Genomic DNA, 17,539 nt, shown 5'->3' with positions numbered 1-17,539 from the left:
TTGGGTTCCTGTCACATGGAGTATTGTTTTCCACCCTTTAACTTTCAGTCTATGAGTTTCCTTTTGAACTAAGTGTGTTTCTGGTATGCAGCATATTGTTGGATTTTGTTTCTTGACCCATTCTGCCAGTCTCTTTCTTTTGATTGGTGAATTGAGACCATTAACATTGATGGTTATAACTGAGATGTGTTGATTTGTCATTGCCATGACTTTTTCTTTTTGTTGGGTTCTCCCCCTTTACATTTAATTCCTTGTCATGCCAGATGGGTTCAGTCTGCTTTGCTTCCTGGGGTTGTGAACCTCAATGTCTGTTCCTAGGATATTGTGTAAAATTCTTTGGAGTGCTGATTTGGTATTCACGAAGTTCCGAAGGTGCTCTTTGTCATGAAAGTATCTTATTTCTCCATCCATTTTGAAAGATAGTTTTGCAGGGCACATCAGTCTGGGTTGGAGGCTGTTTTCTTTTAGGGCTTTGGAATATGTCACTCCAAGCTCTTCTTGCCTTGATGGTTTGTGTTGAGAAGTCTGCTGTGATTCTGATGGGCTTTCCTTTATATGTGATTTGTTTCTTTTCTCTAACTGCTTGTAGAACTTTGTTCTTCTGTTGAGTTTCTGGAATCTTAACAATTATATGCCTATGTGTAGATTTTTTTGATCAAGGCTATTTGGAGTCCTATATGCCTCAATCATCTTTAAGTCAAGCTCTTTTCTCCTGCTTGGGAAGTTTCCGGCCATTATTTCTGTGAAGAGATTTTTTATGTCATCTGCATTCTCTCCTGTTTCTTCATTGACTCCAATCAGTCTTATGTTACTCTTCTTTGCATCATCTAGCAGCTGCTGGATTGATTTCTCATGGTCCCTTATAATTTTGAAGCAATTTTTCTTTTCCTGGTCATTAATGGTAATCTTATCTTCTATAGCTGAAATTCTGTCCTCACATTGGCTCATTCTGCTGTGTAGACTTTCAGTAGAGTTTTTCATCTCCTGGAAATCTATTTGCATCTGTTTTATGGATTCCATTTGTTTCTTATGTTGGGATTCCATCATGTTCCTGAGCTACTCTCTAGATTTATTAATCATGTCTTGCACTAGGGGCACAATTTCTCCTGTTATCTGAGAAATTATTTCTGATTTCATTTTTTCCAGATCCTCTTTTGTTGCCAGTTCAGTGGGTCCAGGTGGTTGAGTATCAGAGTGTTCCATCTCATTTCCCTTTGGGGTTGCTGTAGGTGATCTGGAAGTCTGTTTTTGAGACTTATTTACGTGTTTTCTCATTTCGACTGGGGGGGCTGTTAGTGTCTGCACAGATTACCTCCTCTGAGTTGGGAGAGGTGGGACAGGGGCCAGAAGCGGTGGTAGGGATGGTGGCCCAAAAACCCTTTCCTGTGGGCTGGGAGCAGCAGGAGTGATGGTGGCTGGGAAGCCCCTTCCTCTGGACCAGGTGCAGTGGGATGGCGGCTCAGAAGCCCCTACCTCTGGGCAGGGAGCTGTGGGATGGATGGTGCCCTGGAAGCCCCTTCCTCTGGGCCAGGAGCAGCTTGACAGAAGGTGGCCCAAAAGCCCTTACCTCTAGGCTAGGCACAGCGGGAGGGATGGTGACTGGGAATCCCCTTCCTCTGGACCAGGAGCAGTGGGATGGCAGCTCAGAAGCCCCTACCTCTGGGCCAGGAGCAGTGGGACTCAGTACTGTGGTCTGGTGGTCTGGTATCCTCTGCGCCTTTGTAGTGTGGAACCAGGTGGCTGTACACAGGAGCCGGAGGCGGGGTCCAGTGGATTGTTGCTGGGGCACAGGCTGATTGGGCGTGTTCAGTACAACTTGGGACCTTGGTAGGGCGTGGGCAGACCTGCCTGTCTACAGTGGGGTGATTCAGCGTCTTCTGTGGGACTTGAGACCTCGGTAGGGCGCCTACTTTTCCATTTTTATCTGACAGCAGATTATGATTTTTGTGGGCAATCTTTTTTACTTTGGGTTCTCAGTGATAGCCTAGCATCTGATATATTGTTTAGCTATTACAAAAGGGTATAAAAAATAAGTCACTGGGCCAGGGATTTAGCTCAGTGGTTCCACCTCCTGCCCCACAAGTGCAAGGACCCAAGCTTGATCCCTGGTACCAAAAAAAAAGAAAAAAAGGCACTATTCAACATTTTAAGGTTCCATTTTTTCCAGGCGAGATGTTTAGATCTCTTAAGTTTCAGTTTTTCCAGTTGATGTTTTGTGGAGGCAAAAAAAAAAAATTAGATAGGAGATTTGTTTTTGTCTATTTGTTTGATAGGTTACTTCTAAATTTTTTTAAATTAAAAAAATTAAAAAACACACTTCTGTCTACATTCATAAAGAGAAGTCACCTGAATGAAAAGTTGTAGGATACCTAAGCAAAAAGTCACTGACTTGTAAAATGGAAATCAGTGTAATTTATAATCAAATATTCTTTCTATTCTCACCTGAAACCAATACATATTTATACATTATAATCCTTGAATTCATCTTTAAATATCATTAAAATAAAATGTTAAAAATTACTGAAGTGGCCTTGTTTTTTGCCTTTTACTTATCCTGAATCTTCTAGTCCCAGTAACAGTCTCCTCTGTCATTGGTTGTTCTTCAATCACCTTTCTGCACTGGTAAGAAAAATGAACATTGAAAAATTTCAATTATTTCTTCTAAAGGGAAGCCATGAAATTAGATGTGACTTTGAACAACTTATTTAACCTGTTAGCGCCTCCATTTAATTTGTAAAATGAAGCACTTTATTGGCTGTTCTCCAAGTTGACTGCTATATTTTTAGGAGGTTTTTATGATTTCTTCTCATTAAAAATTCTGATAAGCAAGGGCCGGGGATTTAGCTCAGTGGTTCTGCCACCTGCCTTGCAAGCACAAGGTCCCAAGTTCTATCCCTGATACCCCCCCAAAAAATTGTTCATTCAAAAATTCTGATAAGCAAATGAGGGATGTGGTTAATGCGGAAAATATTTGGCATTTGAAGGGCTGCCAATATTTATATTAAATACTGATGTTCCGATAATCCCATTTCAGCAAACTTTTCTGCATCCTGTAGCATGTCATAAATTATAGCTACAAAAAGCTTGTTTTCATACGGATGCACTAATTTTTAAGGTTGACATGACAGAAACATTTATATTTTATCTTTATGTTCTCCATGTTTTGTGTCATGGAACAGAGTCCAAAAAGTTTAAGTTCAAATTTTTTTATTTCTTCATAAAATCTCCATAGTGATTTCCTCACAAAATGCCATTTTTGTAGGACAAAACCATTTATTCTACATTAGTCATGCCTAGCCATGCTAAGAATCAGTCTCAGTCAAAGGCATTCCTGGGTAAGACCACTTGGTGTGAAATACTACCAAATATGGAGAAGTGCATAATAATCATGACAAATGAGGTTCAACTTATCCTTTGTCTGTTGGTACAAAATAAGAAGATAGGCCATGGGAGTTTAAATTTTTTTTTCCTTAAACACTACACTCTTTTTCCATTCTCTACTAGACTTTTTTTTTCTCTCAGATATCAGTTCAGTTTGAATTTCAGATAAAAAATAAAATTTTGGCAGGATATAAGTATGTCTCAATTATTACATACTGATAATAATAAACTATTATTCTAAATTAATATATATTATAGTAAAAATTCATTTAAATATGAAATTTAACTGGTATGTGTATAATTTTGACTAATGCAACCCCAATAAGCACCCAGTGAAAATATGAGGATGCTGAGACAGCTACTGTGCTACACACATCTTCACAAAAACAGCAATAAATCTCTAAGGACTAAAATAATGTAATATTTATAAGTAAACATTACTTAGTGATTTGATTCACATCCAAGTGTATCCATATATGTAAATGTTCTTTCAGAGTTTAAGAATTGTGTATTTGTACTTTGTCTTTATATTCAATATGTGTACTATTTCTATCCTTATATTTTAAAAACTACGCAACTTTATGTTGTCGACAAATTACTTAACATGTCTCTGTTATTAATACTTAGATATCTTCTTTCATAATGTTTGAATAACTTCTTGCTGCATATATTACTTGGTTTTATTAAACAGTCTTTCTAGAATAAATTTCTTAGAGTGAGATCAATGAGTTGTCTGGAATTGAGCAACTAAATTATATCTGCATAATCACCTTCAGATTTCCCTTCTCATTCATTTTATAATGAATGAAAATGTATGTGGAAAAATGCATGTGGATGCAATTTTATGTCTTACTAGTTCTGCAAATTAACAATCTCTTTATAAGAATATTTTAACCTTCTGAGAGGAAGCCATTCTTATTTTTCACCACTGATAGTAAAATAACAGGCATGGAAATGAGTTTTAAAAAATTAAGCTGAACATGAAATATTTTAGTAACCTCTAACATCTTCCTGTCATGCATTTCCTACCAGGGTGCCACCAGCTTCTCTGATCACCACGAGTGGGCTCTTTGATGTGCTGGACTAATGTGATTTCTTCTGAAGCATTTTTTCAGTGGCAACATTATCTGAAGAAGCTGCAGTATGTATCTGTTCATAAACTTTTCATTTGCTTCTTCCTCAATATGTTGAAGGTAGGAAATAGATTTGGAAAAATTAAAAAAATTTGCCCAAATGATAATTGGATCACCAAATCCCAAATGATTACTAATCTTATCTAGAGAGGAAAAGGAAACACATAACAAACAGGCAGAACTATTTTCTGTTAAGGGGGAAAAAAAGGAGAGGGGTTAGGGAAGGGAAGGGAAATGTAAGGCCTAGGAGGTGTAATTGTAATTTATTCTCTTTTTTGCCTCTGATTATCAATTAAGCAATTTCAAACCAAACATGATAAAATTATATAACTTCAACTTTATCTATCAGAATTAAGCCACTATCATGAAATATGTTACACTTTTGAGCTCCCCAGGCAAGCTCATGGGTTCATAGGACAGGTTTGATTAAGCAATCATTTTCTGTAAGAAATTAAATTTATAAAAATGTAGAGATAAGGTAGAGAATAAAATTCTGGTTAACAGGGTTGAAATGAGGGGGAGGAAATGGGGAGATGCTAGTCAAAAGATACAAAGTAGCAAAGTATGTAGGATGAACAAGTCAAAAGATCTCATGTACAGCATGAGAACTAGAGTTAATAATGTACTGTATTCAGGATTTTTGCTAAATTAGTAGATTAAAGCTGTTGAGTAGATTATGGGGTCGAAACATGGATAATTATGTGTGCTGGTCAGCTTTCTGTTACTATAACTAATTCCCAAGATAATGAACTTAAAAAGAAAAGGTTTATTTTGGCTCACAGTTTTGGAGGTTTCAGTCCATGATCAGTTGGCCCTGTTACTTTGGTCTATGGTAGCGCATGGCAGAGCTATGGCAGAGCATAACCACTCATCTTATGGTCAAGAAGTGAAAGAGAAGAATAGGAGGGGGCATCTTCAAGGGGCACATCCTCAATGACCTGATGACCTGCCATGGGGCCCCACTTCCCCAAGGCTCCAGTGTCTCCCAATAGTATCATCCTGGGGAACAAGCCTTCAACACATGGGTCTTTGGGGTACAATTAAGGTCCAAACTACAGCACACCGTGAGACAATACATATGTTGCTTTTTCCCCATATATAGTAAATATATATATTTATCTTATAACATTATTATATATCTTAAGTGTATACAATAAAATTTATTTAAAAGAAATTAAGCTTTCATGGGAACTATACATTTAAGCTAACAGTGAAGCAGTATTTCAAAATGAGAACGAATGAGGGGAATAGAGTCCAACAGAAGTCCTACTATGCACTAAACCATCTTCTTTAGTGACCTTGCTTGGGAACGTTCTCCCTTATTCTCTGCCAACCTGCATTTGGGTGTTCTATCAACATTGTTTTAACAAGACCAGAAGTTCATCACTAAGTTCATGACTGTTTTCCAAAGGTTGAGTCAAATATGAGGTGTGATAAAAATATATGGTGAATGCTGCTGCCTGCTAGGTGCCATCCAACAGAAAGGCAGGGACAATGAGTGAAAGTTTCAAGTCATTCAGTGCAGTCAGTCAGTTGTGAACTAGGGTCAAGAACAGATTTTTTTTATTATTATTCATTAATTTTATTGGTACATTTTAGGTATACAATATGATGACTTTCATCATTGGGAATTTATACCTTTACATGATATATCTTGGTTCTTATTTATTTCCCCATTCCCCTGCCCTCCCTCCAACCCCCCCCCACTTACAAAGACTTTGTTTCCATTTTTTCCTTTTCTCGTATTTATTCCTTTCCCCTACCCCTCCCACTTCCTCTGCTCCTTTAGACCTTTTCTTCCTATTTTACATTATCTATTATACATTTTGATCCTTATTTACACTTTCAGTTTCTCATACCAGAGGAACTATTTGGTATTTACACATGTATGTCCTATTTATTTCAGAGCAGGTGTGTTTTAAAGTGTACTTTAAATCGTAAATCAAGAGCAATGCAATAACATGACTTTTTGTTGCAAAATGCAAAAAAAGTGCTAGAGAAACATGTAACATGTTAAAAATAGTTAATGTAGATGCTGCAGTGAACATAAAAAGTTTATTAGTGGTTAGAGTGCTTTTCTAATAGTTGTGAATTGGTTGAAAATGAGGAACAATCAAGATGTCCTTAGACATCAAAAACCCCAAATAGTGTTGGAAATGTAAGTGGAATGATTCAGTCAAGCAGGCAATTGACTATTAGGGGGATTTCTGAGGATCTGACCATTTCTGATGGTTTCCTTTAAAGCACTTTTACAACAGACTTGAACACAGGTGAATATGAAGGTTCAGAGTTCTCAGTGGAAATCTCCCAGTTTTTCTAATGTGAAAAAAGCCTGTCAAGATTTAACAAAAAGTGCTGTAGATTGTGTTTTTTGACCTTGATGGAATTGTGTGAGCTGAGTTTGTACCCAGGAACACTTCAGCGAACTCCGAATGATGTAAGGGCTTATTACCGTGTTTAATAAATGATATGCAAAGAAAACAGCCTGAGCAATGAGCAAATGGTTTTATCTTGCTCTGTGTCACACATCCCTTCTGGTGGTGCAATTTTTGTTAAATAAAAACATTACAGTGTATCTTCACCTCCTGTATTCACTGGATCCATCATTGTGGAGCTCCTGGCTTTTCTCGAAAGTCAAAGTGACTATGACAGGTAGATGTTTAGAACTGACTCAGGACATGGAGGCAGCCATGATAGTGCAACTAAAGACATGAAAGAGGACATCCAGGACTGCTTCAGAAGTGACAAGAATGGTGGGTAAGTATGTTCAAAGTGAGGGGGGATGTTCTGAGACAGATTAATGACAATGTATGTAGGAACCAGCCTACAAGCTCGAACCTGACCAAGGGATGATGAGAATGAAAAATAGACACAGAATCAGGTTAAAATATGGAAGACCAGGGGGCTCTTGTCTCTCTTTGACATAGAGCCCCAAGTGACTGGAGCACCTTGACCTTATTTACTCAAACATGAGCACGGGCCTGTGTAACTATAGAGTTACACAGGACTCATCTGTCTCCCTCCTTGGTACTTGTCTGGGTAAACAACAGGATCTTAGGTGTTTTTACTTTTCCCTTCAGTGTGTCAGCTCACTTGCCTGCCCTCTTTCTTCTCAGTGCTCACTGAGGAGGCCAATTAGGCCTCATTTTTCCCATCTGGTCTCCCACAAATGTGTCTTTTACTATAATAATTTTTAAACATTTAAACACTCACCATATTTTTTGATCACATTTCATAAGCTTTAAAAGGTACTTGATTTTTTCTCCTCTCCAGATTCATAATACACATTAGTGTTTTGAAGCCTCTGAGAAATTTTGCATTAGAAATTTGTGTGTGTGTGTGTGTGCGTATGTGTGTTACCAGGGATCGAATTCAGGACCTTGCTCTTACAAAGCAGGCGCGGCACCACTGAGCTAAATCCCTGGCCCCCAAATTTTAAAATTTTCATTTAACTTGTAATTTCTTAAACATAACCTAAGAAGTTATTTTTATACAACTTCAATGAACATTTAAAGGAATCCTCATGCTCTAAAGAACAATTTATGCAAAACTCTGAGTTAAAGAGATATATTTCAATGATGAACCAAGGGAAATAGAGTTGGAGACAGATTTTAATTTTTAAAGTGTTTTATAAGTTCTCCTAACTTACCCTACCCATCTCAAACTTCTCTATACCACTTTGGGGTGACTTATCTATAATTTTTTTAGAGATTTGAGTGTCTGGGCAGGAAAATAAAGGATAAGGGTAAAGTTTGCCTTGGTTTTTATATTCACTTACCTTTCTAACTAAACTCTATGGCTTTAGAATATACAGGAGGGTAGGAACTGAGCTGGTTTTAAATATAGTTTAGCAGAGTAGGATTTTATCTACTAAACCATGACTTCTGAGCAAAAGGACAAGCCAAAACAAAACAAAACCACAACAAAACTGGACAAAATCCATCTCCTGGCCCCAAGAGAGAAGGTGGTTAGAAGGAGAGATGTTTAAATGATTAAGAAATCTCCGAGTGGAATTGACTGGTGAAGGCAGGAGACAGGTTAAGAAGGACAACAGCAGAGAAAGAGGCAGCTTGGTGGAGATGGTGGAGAATTATTTTCAGGTGAAGTGATTTGGAAATAATGTGTATCATTTCAGATGCCTAATTGCTAATGTTCAGACGGTGGTATAACAAAGAACATTTTAGGTTTTCTAACAGTGAATAAATTTGTTAATTAAATGAACAAACATTGATTATGTATCATGGACAATACAGTAAGAAGGAACTTTGGAATATAACAGATAAGACGTGGTTGCAAGGAAGGAGTAGTATAAATGCTTTAGTAACAAGATAAAATGAATAAACACAACTCATATGTGGCGGAATAGTATCATTTTTGAGCAGAAGAGTAATGAGATTAGAATTAGATTTAGGAATACTAATCCATCAGTGATAACCAGGGTAAACTTGATGCCCTATTATAGTAAAAATAGCATGCAAAGATGTAAGTCACAGCAAAGTAAGACAATATAAGGAACCTGTTATAATAATTGGAACTTTCTATAAGCGGAAGTTGTGTTGTCTCCAGAAAGAGCCACCAGAGTAACTTGTAATGTTTCTATAGAGCCTGGGTGGTGCTGATGGAATTTTTGCCATTGTCAAGGAGTTATGTTACATGATTCTTTTATTAGGAAGGAAGTCATACTAGATAATTTATAGGAGCTATTTTAATATTAAAACTAATGTTTATAGAAATCTTTTATAGAAAATTTGCTGTGGTTACTTTTGCATTGGAAAGATATGTTTGAAATTTGAATTCCAAAAATGTTCAAAACTTGGTAAATTTTCCATTGAATAGTTGACATTTAATTTGTAAGACCCAGAAAGATTCTGGGGAAATGTGTCCACAGAAGAAAGTAATAACACATTGAATGATTGGCTTAGAAAAAAAAAGATTAAAGAATTTTAATTTTGCTTCAACCATGAGCTATTCTCTGGCTGACTCAAAAATATTACTGTTTCTAAGAGATTTGTCTCATTCCAGGATAGCATGATGGCTAAAAGAGGCAAAAAGCTGAATCTGAAGCCAGATTATCGCCCAACTTAAATCTCTGACACTGACTAGGCTGTTACCACATGAATTCCATAAGCCACAATCTCCTCGTCTGTGACAATGAAGAAGACAATGGTTACCTAAAAGATGGTTGAAGGATTTAATAGGGAAAAGTCTTACAAAGTGCTTTGCCTGTTTCTGGGTCATAGAATGGTTCAAGAAAGTATTGCTTCCCTTATGAAATTACATAGTCCAATAGAAAAAAATTCTTCAGGATGGTCATAGTAATTACTGCTGCAGGCATATAGGTTTAACGCAAAATTTGAGAAGATAGTCAAGAGGAATAATAATGGATTATAGAACCATCTAATAGTTTTCTTAGGATTTGAGTGTTAGGAAATACTACCCCACAGTCCTCAGATTACAACCTGTATTGTGCATCTTTTCATCGGTCCCTATCTGCCTCACCTGTGCTGGACTATGGATGCAAAGCTGGTAACTTTCAAGCATCTCTCCAATTGTGCGAGGAGGCAGGCACTGTCATCTGGAATGAATGGCATGGGAACTTCTGGTGGAACTCATCTATTTAATTTCCACCCTGAAATTGAAGACATTTAAATTGTAGATGTAAATGCTACTTAAATCATTAACAGGAGTACTTATACACCACACAGTTATCACACACACACACACACACACACACGCACACACGAGCACAAATGTATTGATTTAAACCAATCTTTCACTTTAACCGACACATGAAAGAAACTAAAAACAAAGGGAAATACATATCTTAAATTTATGGATGATTTCTTTGTAAGTCTGGTGTCCTTACACGTGCTTACATGAAGGGGAACACCTCAGTGGGTTATAAGTGGTGCCTGGTATTAGTATGGACAAGGATTTATGTTGCTTCTATAATTCCTTACCTATGGTAACCCACTTTGGAGTGATATCGCCTAAGAGAAACTAGCTGAATAAGTAGGGTATTGTTTGGCCAGAGTTCCCCTTCAGTTAGCATTACTCAGGAGAGCTGAGTTCCTTCCACCCCACCTACAGGGAACAGCTGCCCTGGCTTCCTCACAGGGGCTGGATTGTTCAGGTTGGCAGCTTTGCTGAGAGCAGGTGGATGTTATTGTGGGCGAGCCAGCCCTTCCTTCTCCCCCAGTGTCTTTGCTTTTTGAGGGCTGGTTTACTTGCCAGAGATTTGCTCGATTTTAAGAAATTCAGAAAGGGACACCACAGAGAACCTGCTCTGCTGTGAAGCCAACCTCTCTCTCCACCTCTGCAACTGTCCCCCTCCTAAGGAGAAATGTTTTATTTTTAAATTAAATGCTAAGATGGTTCTCAGTGTTTAGAAAATTCAGCTTTGCACTTGGGTCCTGAATATCAAGTCTAAGTTGATGAGAGGTAGAGAAAGTGCACTTGAACACACCCTCACGTTGTTAGTCCTGAGGCCAGGTTCGTCCTGCCAAGTGACGCCCTTGGCACTGACGTCCTCCGCAGGGGGTGTTTGTTCTTTTCTTACAGCATTTTGCCAGCTTTAAAGACTTAGGAATGTTTCAGCTCAGATTCATTAACGTGTGGGGAAAATAACAATTGTTTAAAATTTTGTTGTGTTCCCCGCTGCGCAAGCGCTAGGACCCCAGTTCGATCCCTGGTACCAAAAAAAAAAGCAATAAAATTTTGTTGTGTTTCTTAGAATTTAACAAAAGCAAAGAGAAAGGGCTGTCTGTGGTGACTCGAACAGTAAAAAGTGTGTCTTTTAGAGAATTGTAACCTAAATACATTGTGGAATGACAATCTCAAATGGCTTTTGTCTTTTGAGTACCTCTTGCTAGAAGTCTAGTCAATTTGGGTCAATATGACTTTGAAATGTAGGCAGTCTCAAGCTCTACCCTTTCTGTTACTATTTTCCTTTTAACTTTTCCACAAAAAGTAGAGAAAGCAGTATTCTCTTCCTATTTTTCCACCAAGGTGGTACTTAACACCTTTTTGCTTCCAGTGCAGTGGAACAGAGCACCGCCCAGAGGCTGGCCACAGGGCAGGAGGGCAGCTGACGGATGGTTTCTGTCCTTATTTCAGGCCTGTGCTGGAGTGTGATGAGCCCGTGTGGGTTTGCTTCTTCAAAAAACAATCAAGAAGAGTTGTGGACAAAGAATAAAAATTTTGCAAATATCACAAAGGGCAGGAACATGACTGAAGAGGCAAATATGAATTTCAACTTTAGGTATGATAATTTTCTCTTACCTTTTGACTTTGAATGAATCCTCTTCTGAACAACAGTAGTGGAAAAAGCATTGCATTTATCTGGAATCTGAGCCCTCTATTTTCTGGGTCCTGGTGCCTACAGGTTGTACTATCTTTGGGGTGTAACTGACCCATTAACATATGGGAAGGATTTTTGTACTGTATGAATCATTTATTCATATGAATTCATGTACTGGGTGCATAGTCAGTTTCTTAGAGACTAGATTCTGTTTCTGTTGTAGGAAGCACCAGCAAAGAATCCTATTTATATATGTTGAAGCTACATAAGATGATAGGTATACAGCAACTATTTTGATTCTTTTTATTTCATTCTTTCTCTCCCCTTTTTACTAGTAAATGTTTGTGATACACAGTAAGTACATTCATCATAGGGAATTAGTATGTATACATATTGCTAGTGGTCTTCATGTCTTAGGCAAAGAATTGAGCTGGATACCCAAGAGTAGCTGTGGGATCAATGACTTATTTGAAAGAGAAAAGACAAAATACACTCCACAGAGTGGGAGCAGGCCAGTGAGAGGAGTTCTCAATGGCAAGTAGGGGTTGGTGTTGAGGGTTTTAAGCCTTAGGGTTTGGGGTGGGATTGAGGGTTTTGGTCTGAGGTATGACTCCTGCCAATGAGTGGCTTGACTCAGCCCCTCTGTGAGGTGGTAGAGTTTTTGACCCCTTATGGCCCTTAGAGGAAATGTCATAGTACCTAAACCCACAGTGGGTGGGGACAAATCTGCAGTCAGTGCCCTAGTCACTAGGTTTGGGGTTTGCCAAGGGACACAGTACATGAAGTGCATGCTCTGGGATTTATTGTGCATAAACTAAGTTACTTGGTTCCTTTTTTCCATTGTATTTTAATCTGAACAGCCTGGTCCAGAAGTGGGGTCTAAGGAGGGGGCCTTTCTTTTCTTTCCAGCCACTTCCTTGGTAACTTCAAGCCTCAGACCGAGCCCATAAAGTGGGTTCCAAGGTGGGCTGGCCCTCCCTTCTTTCTCCGGCCTTTTCCTTAACTGCCTCCTGCCTTGTATCACATCTCAAGTCCTTTTACTCCCCCCCCCCCCTTCCAGATTTTTATTCTGGTTTGGAGAAAGTAAGTTCTCTAGTTAGATTCAACAGTTATTTAATATGCCTATCAGTTTGATTGTTTGCTGCTAGGAAAAAGGCAGAAAACTGCTGCAGTGGTTTACTTTTATCTGAAGATGAGCTGAAGGGACCAAAGTTGTGCAAATTATGTCCTAAACTAGGTTTGATGGTCATCTATGCACTTCATGTGGTCAAAGGTATAAATACAGTGTCCTGAGAGAAGCGATCAGTGTGCTGTTTCTGCTTTGGGGGAAGATTTTCACAGTGCTAGAGGATTTTAGGATGGTTTTTGAAGGCCTAAAAGGAGAAATGACAGTGATGATGATTTATTTCTAATCATTATTTTAGGACCCATTATCAGATGAAGACAACATTCTTCTCTGCTTCTGTTCACTTTATTCTGTCCATGAAATAATTTCATGGTAATATATTTTTAGGAAAATATATATTATTTCTTCTTTTTCCACTGTAAACTAGGACTAGATATAAAATTTGGATTAATAACCAGGCTTAGAAGCTACAAAAAATATACTAATTCCCTTGGTTTATTTTGTATGTTTATTGTTCCCATTATTTTGTAATTGGGTTTTTTATTGGTAACTTTTACAGTCAATTTAAACCTAACATATGCATTGTCTTTGGTCACTGGAAATGTTTGACGAGTCACTTGCGGACAATGTTTTATTCCAGACATCTGCTTGATGTCCATGTTTTCTTAATTTTTTTCAGAGATGAAAAATAGGCAATGAAGACTAAACATAATATCTTAACAGTCAGTTGGTTAGGGACTAAAAGTAATTCATATTTTTCCTGTTTCTTCTGCTCAAACATTTTACTGAGCGAATGTGACCTTCATGCTATATAGTTGAGAAGGCATGATTTTTCATGTTAAATATTTGGCTCCTTAAAAAGAACAACTGAATTTCCTGTGGGGTTTCTTGGAGATTAATTTGAATGGCAGTATTAGAAAACTGATGGTTTTTCCTGATACTAATTCCCAAATGTGCCCTAATGTCTTATTGGAAAGATATCTGGGAGAGATTTGGAGGTAAGATCTTTGTGATCCCTGAGTTTGGGTTTGCCAAAAGAGAATTATGTCTTCCTTTCTGAAATGGTAGGAGAGACTTCTTTACCTGTGGAAAGGACATTGTGCTGAGGGAAAGACACCTGTCTCTTTATTCAGAGAACCAAACTGGGTGATATGTCAGAGGCTGCATTCCCTAACCAACACTTGAAGATCCTGAACATTTTAACATTTTCCTCTCAAGAGTTGTTTCTCAGAAGACACAATTGGAAGGGGTGGCTCAGTAGGGCTCTTCTGAGAACTGAAACATCAGTACATCTCAACCAGAGACCAGAAGCCATGCTGATGAGAGGAGGCAGCAATGAAGTGCTGTACTGACAGTTGCTGTAAGGTGCACCCGCTGGTCTGGGAATTCCCTGGGCAAATGACAATGTTCTGATTGTTGGCTTAAGACTTAGGGGAAGGGCACAAATTCCTGTGCTTTCACTGTCCTAGTCACCAAGGAGGGAGAATAATTATCCCCTAATATACTTGAAGGATTCAAAATGTAAAAATTTAGATAGGGACTTGAACCATTTACAGTGTCCCTAAGATGTTTGGCTATGTGGATGCACATTGTACAAGAGAGCTTTCCACAGAAGGTGCCCGTTCCTAATAAGGGTGACATATGTTTCTTCTTTTTGGCTGAGTGGAAAATCTCCAGAAAGCACCACCTTCATGTGGGCCACTTTAATATGTGCGTATTCATGAGGGAGTGTGTGTGCCTGGGGACATGTATGTGTGTGTGCACGTATGTGCATTAGATTTTCTCAGGAGTCCCTGAAGCTCCTTTAAGGTGCCCTTTTCCACAATCTGTTCACAGTGGCTACAGAGGGGTTTTCCATCCAGGTAATCAAGAAACTCTCATTAACAGCCAGAATCAAACTGTTTTTCCACAAGCACAGCCAAGAAATAATAATAGCAGGAGACATTCATTGCTCTAATATCTTTTAGGCTGCTAAAAATGAAAAATGCTGCAGTGAAACTGCTGTCCCAGGCAAAAAAAAAAAAAAAAAGCCCTCTTTAGACCTGAAATGTTTTACAGGGCACCTGGGCAGTCAGAGCCTGCCCTAAGCAAGGTTGTTCATGGTGATACATGATTCAGTTCTATCATTTCATAGTTTCCCATCTCTTCTTTTCCTTAAATGCACCGTACTGCTCTGTAGGCTCCACAGCTGTGTGCACCCCGCCCCTCATCCCCTCAGTCTCCTTTAACTATCTAGGCCATTGCCTTTGTCAATATTTGTCTGGATTATGCTTTCTTCTCTGTTCTCAACCTGTACCCCAAAATATTCCTTCTTATATAACTTTCCCTTAGTATCTTGATGGATGGTTTGCTTTCCTACAAAGAATATTAGATATACTAAAATGTTTTTCAAGATCTGTTTATGTGTGTGAGCCATGAAATATGACATTATGCTATTTTTGTTCTTATACAATTTTGGCTCATTTTAATGCATTTAGATATTTTGCAGAGAAGTTCAATGATATATATGTAAGATTTTAGTATGTGGGGAGAAGCTGAGCCAGTCCAAGCACCCGGAAGGAAGCTCCCCCGCCGCCATCCCAAGCTCCTAGGGCAGAGAAGCTGAGCTGCACGGGCACCAGTAGCACCCCCCCCCCCCCACCGTGGAAATGAGAAGACACGTAAACAAACCTCAAAAACAGACTTCTGGATCGCCTACAGCAACCCCAAAGGGAAACAAGATGGAACAATCTGATACTCAACCACCTGGACTCTCTGAACTAGCAACAAAAGAGGATCTGGGAAAAATGAAATCAGAAATAATTACTCAGATAACAGCAAAGATTGTGCTCATAGTGCAAGACATGATTAATAAATCTAGTGAGGACACCGATAAAAAAATAGAGGATCTGAGGAACATGATGGAATCCCAACATAGGAAACAAATGGAATCCATAAAACAGATGCAAACAGATTTCCAGGAGATGAAAAACTCCATCGAAAGTCTGCGCAGCAGAATGAACCAATGTGAGGATAGAATTTCAGATATAGAAGAAAAGATTGCAATTAGTGACCAGGCAAAGAAAAATTGCTTTAAAATTGTAAAGGAACATGAGAAATTAATCCAGCAGCTGCTAGATGATGCAAAGAAGAAGAACATAAGACTGACTGGAGTCAATGAAGAAAGGGGAGAGAGTGCAGATGACATAAAAAAGCTGTTTACAGAAGTGATGGCAGAAAACTTCCTAAGGAGGGGAAAAGAACTTGACATACAGACAAGTGAGGCATATAGGACTCCAGCTAGCCTTGATCAAAAAAAATCTACACATAGGTATATAATAGTTAGGATTCTAGAAATACAACAGAAGAACAAAATTCTACAAGCAGTGAGAGAAAAGAAACAAATCACATACAAAGGAAAGCCCATCAGAATCACAGCAGACTTCTCAATGCAAACCCTCAAGGCAAGAAGAGCTTGGAGTGATGTATTTTAAGCCCTAAAGGAAAACAGCCTCCAACCCAGATTGATGTACCCTGCAAAACTATCTTTCAAAATTGATGGAGAAATAAGATACTTTCATGTTAAAGAGCACCTCAGGAACTTCATGAATATCAAACCAGCACTCCAAAGATTTTAGTATGTGGGACATATTGAATTTATAGCTTTGGTAATTTATATTCATTGGTTCGTCCAATTGCCTAGCAAATTTTTGTTGTGACTTTCCCACATGAGAAAAATGAGATTCAGTTTTATGAAGCTTTTAGTTTAATAGTCTTCATCTATAAATAAGATATATTCAAATAATCACATAATAAATTAAAAGTTATAGCTTAATCATGATAATGCCATGAACATGTATTATAAGGACAGGAGACATAATATGGAGGGGAGTAAAAGAAAGCTTCTATGTGTGAGAACTGACACAAGTTCTGATAGAAGAATACACATTGACTAGAGAATAGGCCGACAGTAGACTAGGAAATAGTATATGCAAAGGCCCCACAGTGTGGAGGAGCAAGGCACATTGAAGGAACCGAAAGGACTGTATGAGATCAAAGAACATTACCGAATTTCCCAGTAGACAGATCAAGTCACTGACATGTTTTAGGTAGAAAGAGGATATGATTAGATTTATATTTTAGAAAGAAGACTGATTAGATGGGCACGTGATTAGAGGAGAAAGAGCAGCTGGAGGTAGACCAGTGAGGAAGTTCTCCAATTAGTCTGGATGAGAAGGAGGATGGCATGGGATGGTAGTAGAGGTGGTAGAGATGGAGAGAAGGGAGCATAAGTGGAATGATATAAATTGAACAAAACTTGGTAATAGAATGGACATAAATGTAGAGAGTAATGTCAGGCATGGGTTTTAGATTGCTGGATAGCTCAAGAGAATAGATGAAGAACAATGGAAGAGAACCCAGTTCACGGTGAAGATCACAAGTTAGATTCCTTCTACACTGAGGTCTTTGGAGGTTGTCCAGGTGGAGGGTGGAGGGGAGTACTAGTCAGGTTTCAGTTACTATGATAAAATATCTGAGGTAATCAACTTACAAGAGAAAGGGCTTATTTTGGCTCACAGCCTTGAGTGGCTCTAGTCCATGATTAACTGACCCCATTTT

At 38.4% G+C, this 17,539-nt stretch overlaps 1 long non-coding RNA gene across 3 annotated transcripts in view; it reads left to right on the top strand.

The window, feature by feature from the left end:
* The window catches only part of LOC147827007 (uncharacterized), a 126,548-nt gene that overhangs the window by 12,906 nt on the left and 96,103 nt on the right, over positions 1-17,539 (top strand). For all 3 annotated transcript variants that reach the window (XR_015453189.1, XR_015453188.1, XR_015453191.1), the window contains exons 2-3: positions 4,414-4,522; positions 11,631-11,775. This is a non-coding gene — a long non-coding RNA (uncharacterized LOC147827007). The remainder of the gene's footprint in view (positions 1-4,413; positions 4,523-11,630; positions 11,776-17,539) is intronic.

Source organism: Heterocephalus glaber, unplaced genomic scaffold (assembly GCF_053883595.1).
Source record: "Heterocephalus glaber isolate CG9 unplaced genomic scaffold, H.glaber_assembly_v1.0 deba00001457, whole genome shotgun sequence".
NCBI lineage: Eukaryota > Metazoa > Chordata > Mammalia > Rodentia > Bathyergidae > Heterocephalus > Heterocephalus glaber.
Note: the sequence above shows the minus strand (reverse complement) of the source record. Positions and strands in the feature narration are given on the sequence as shown.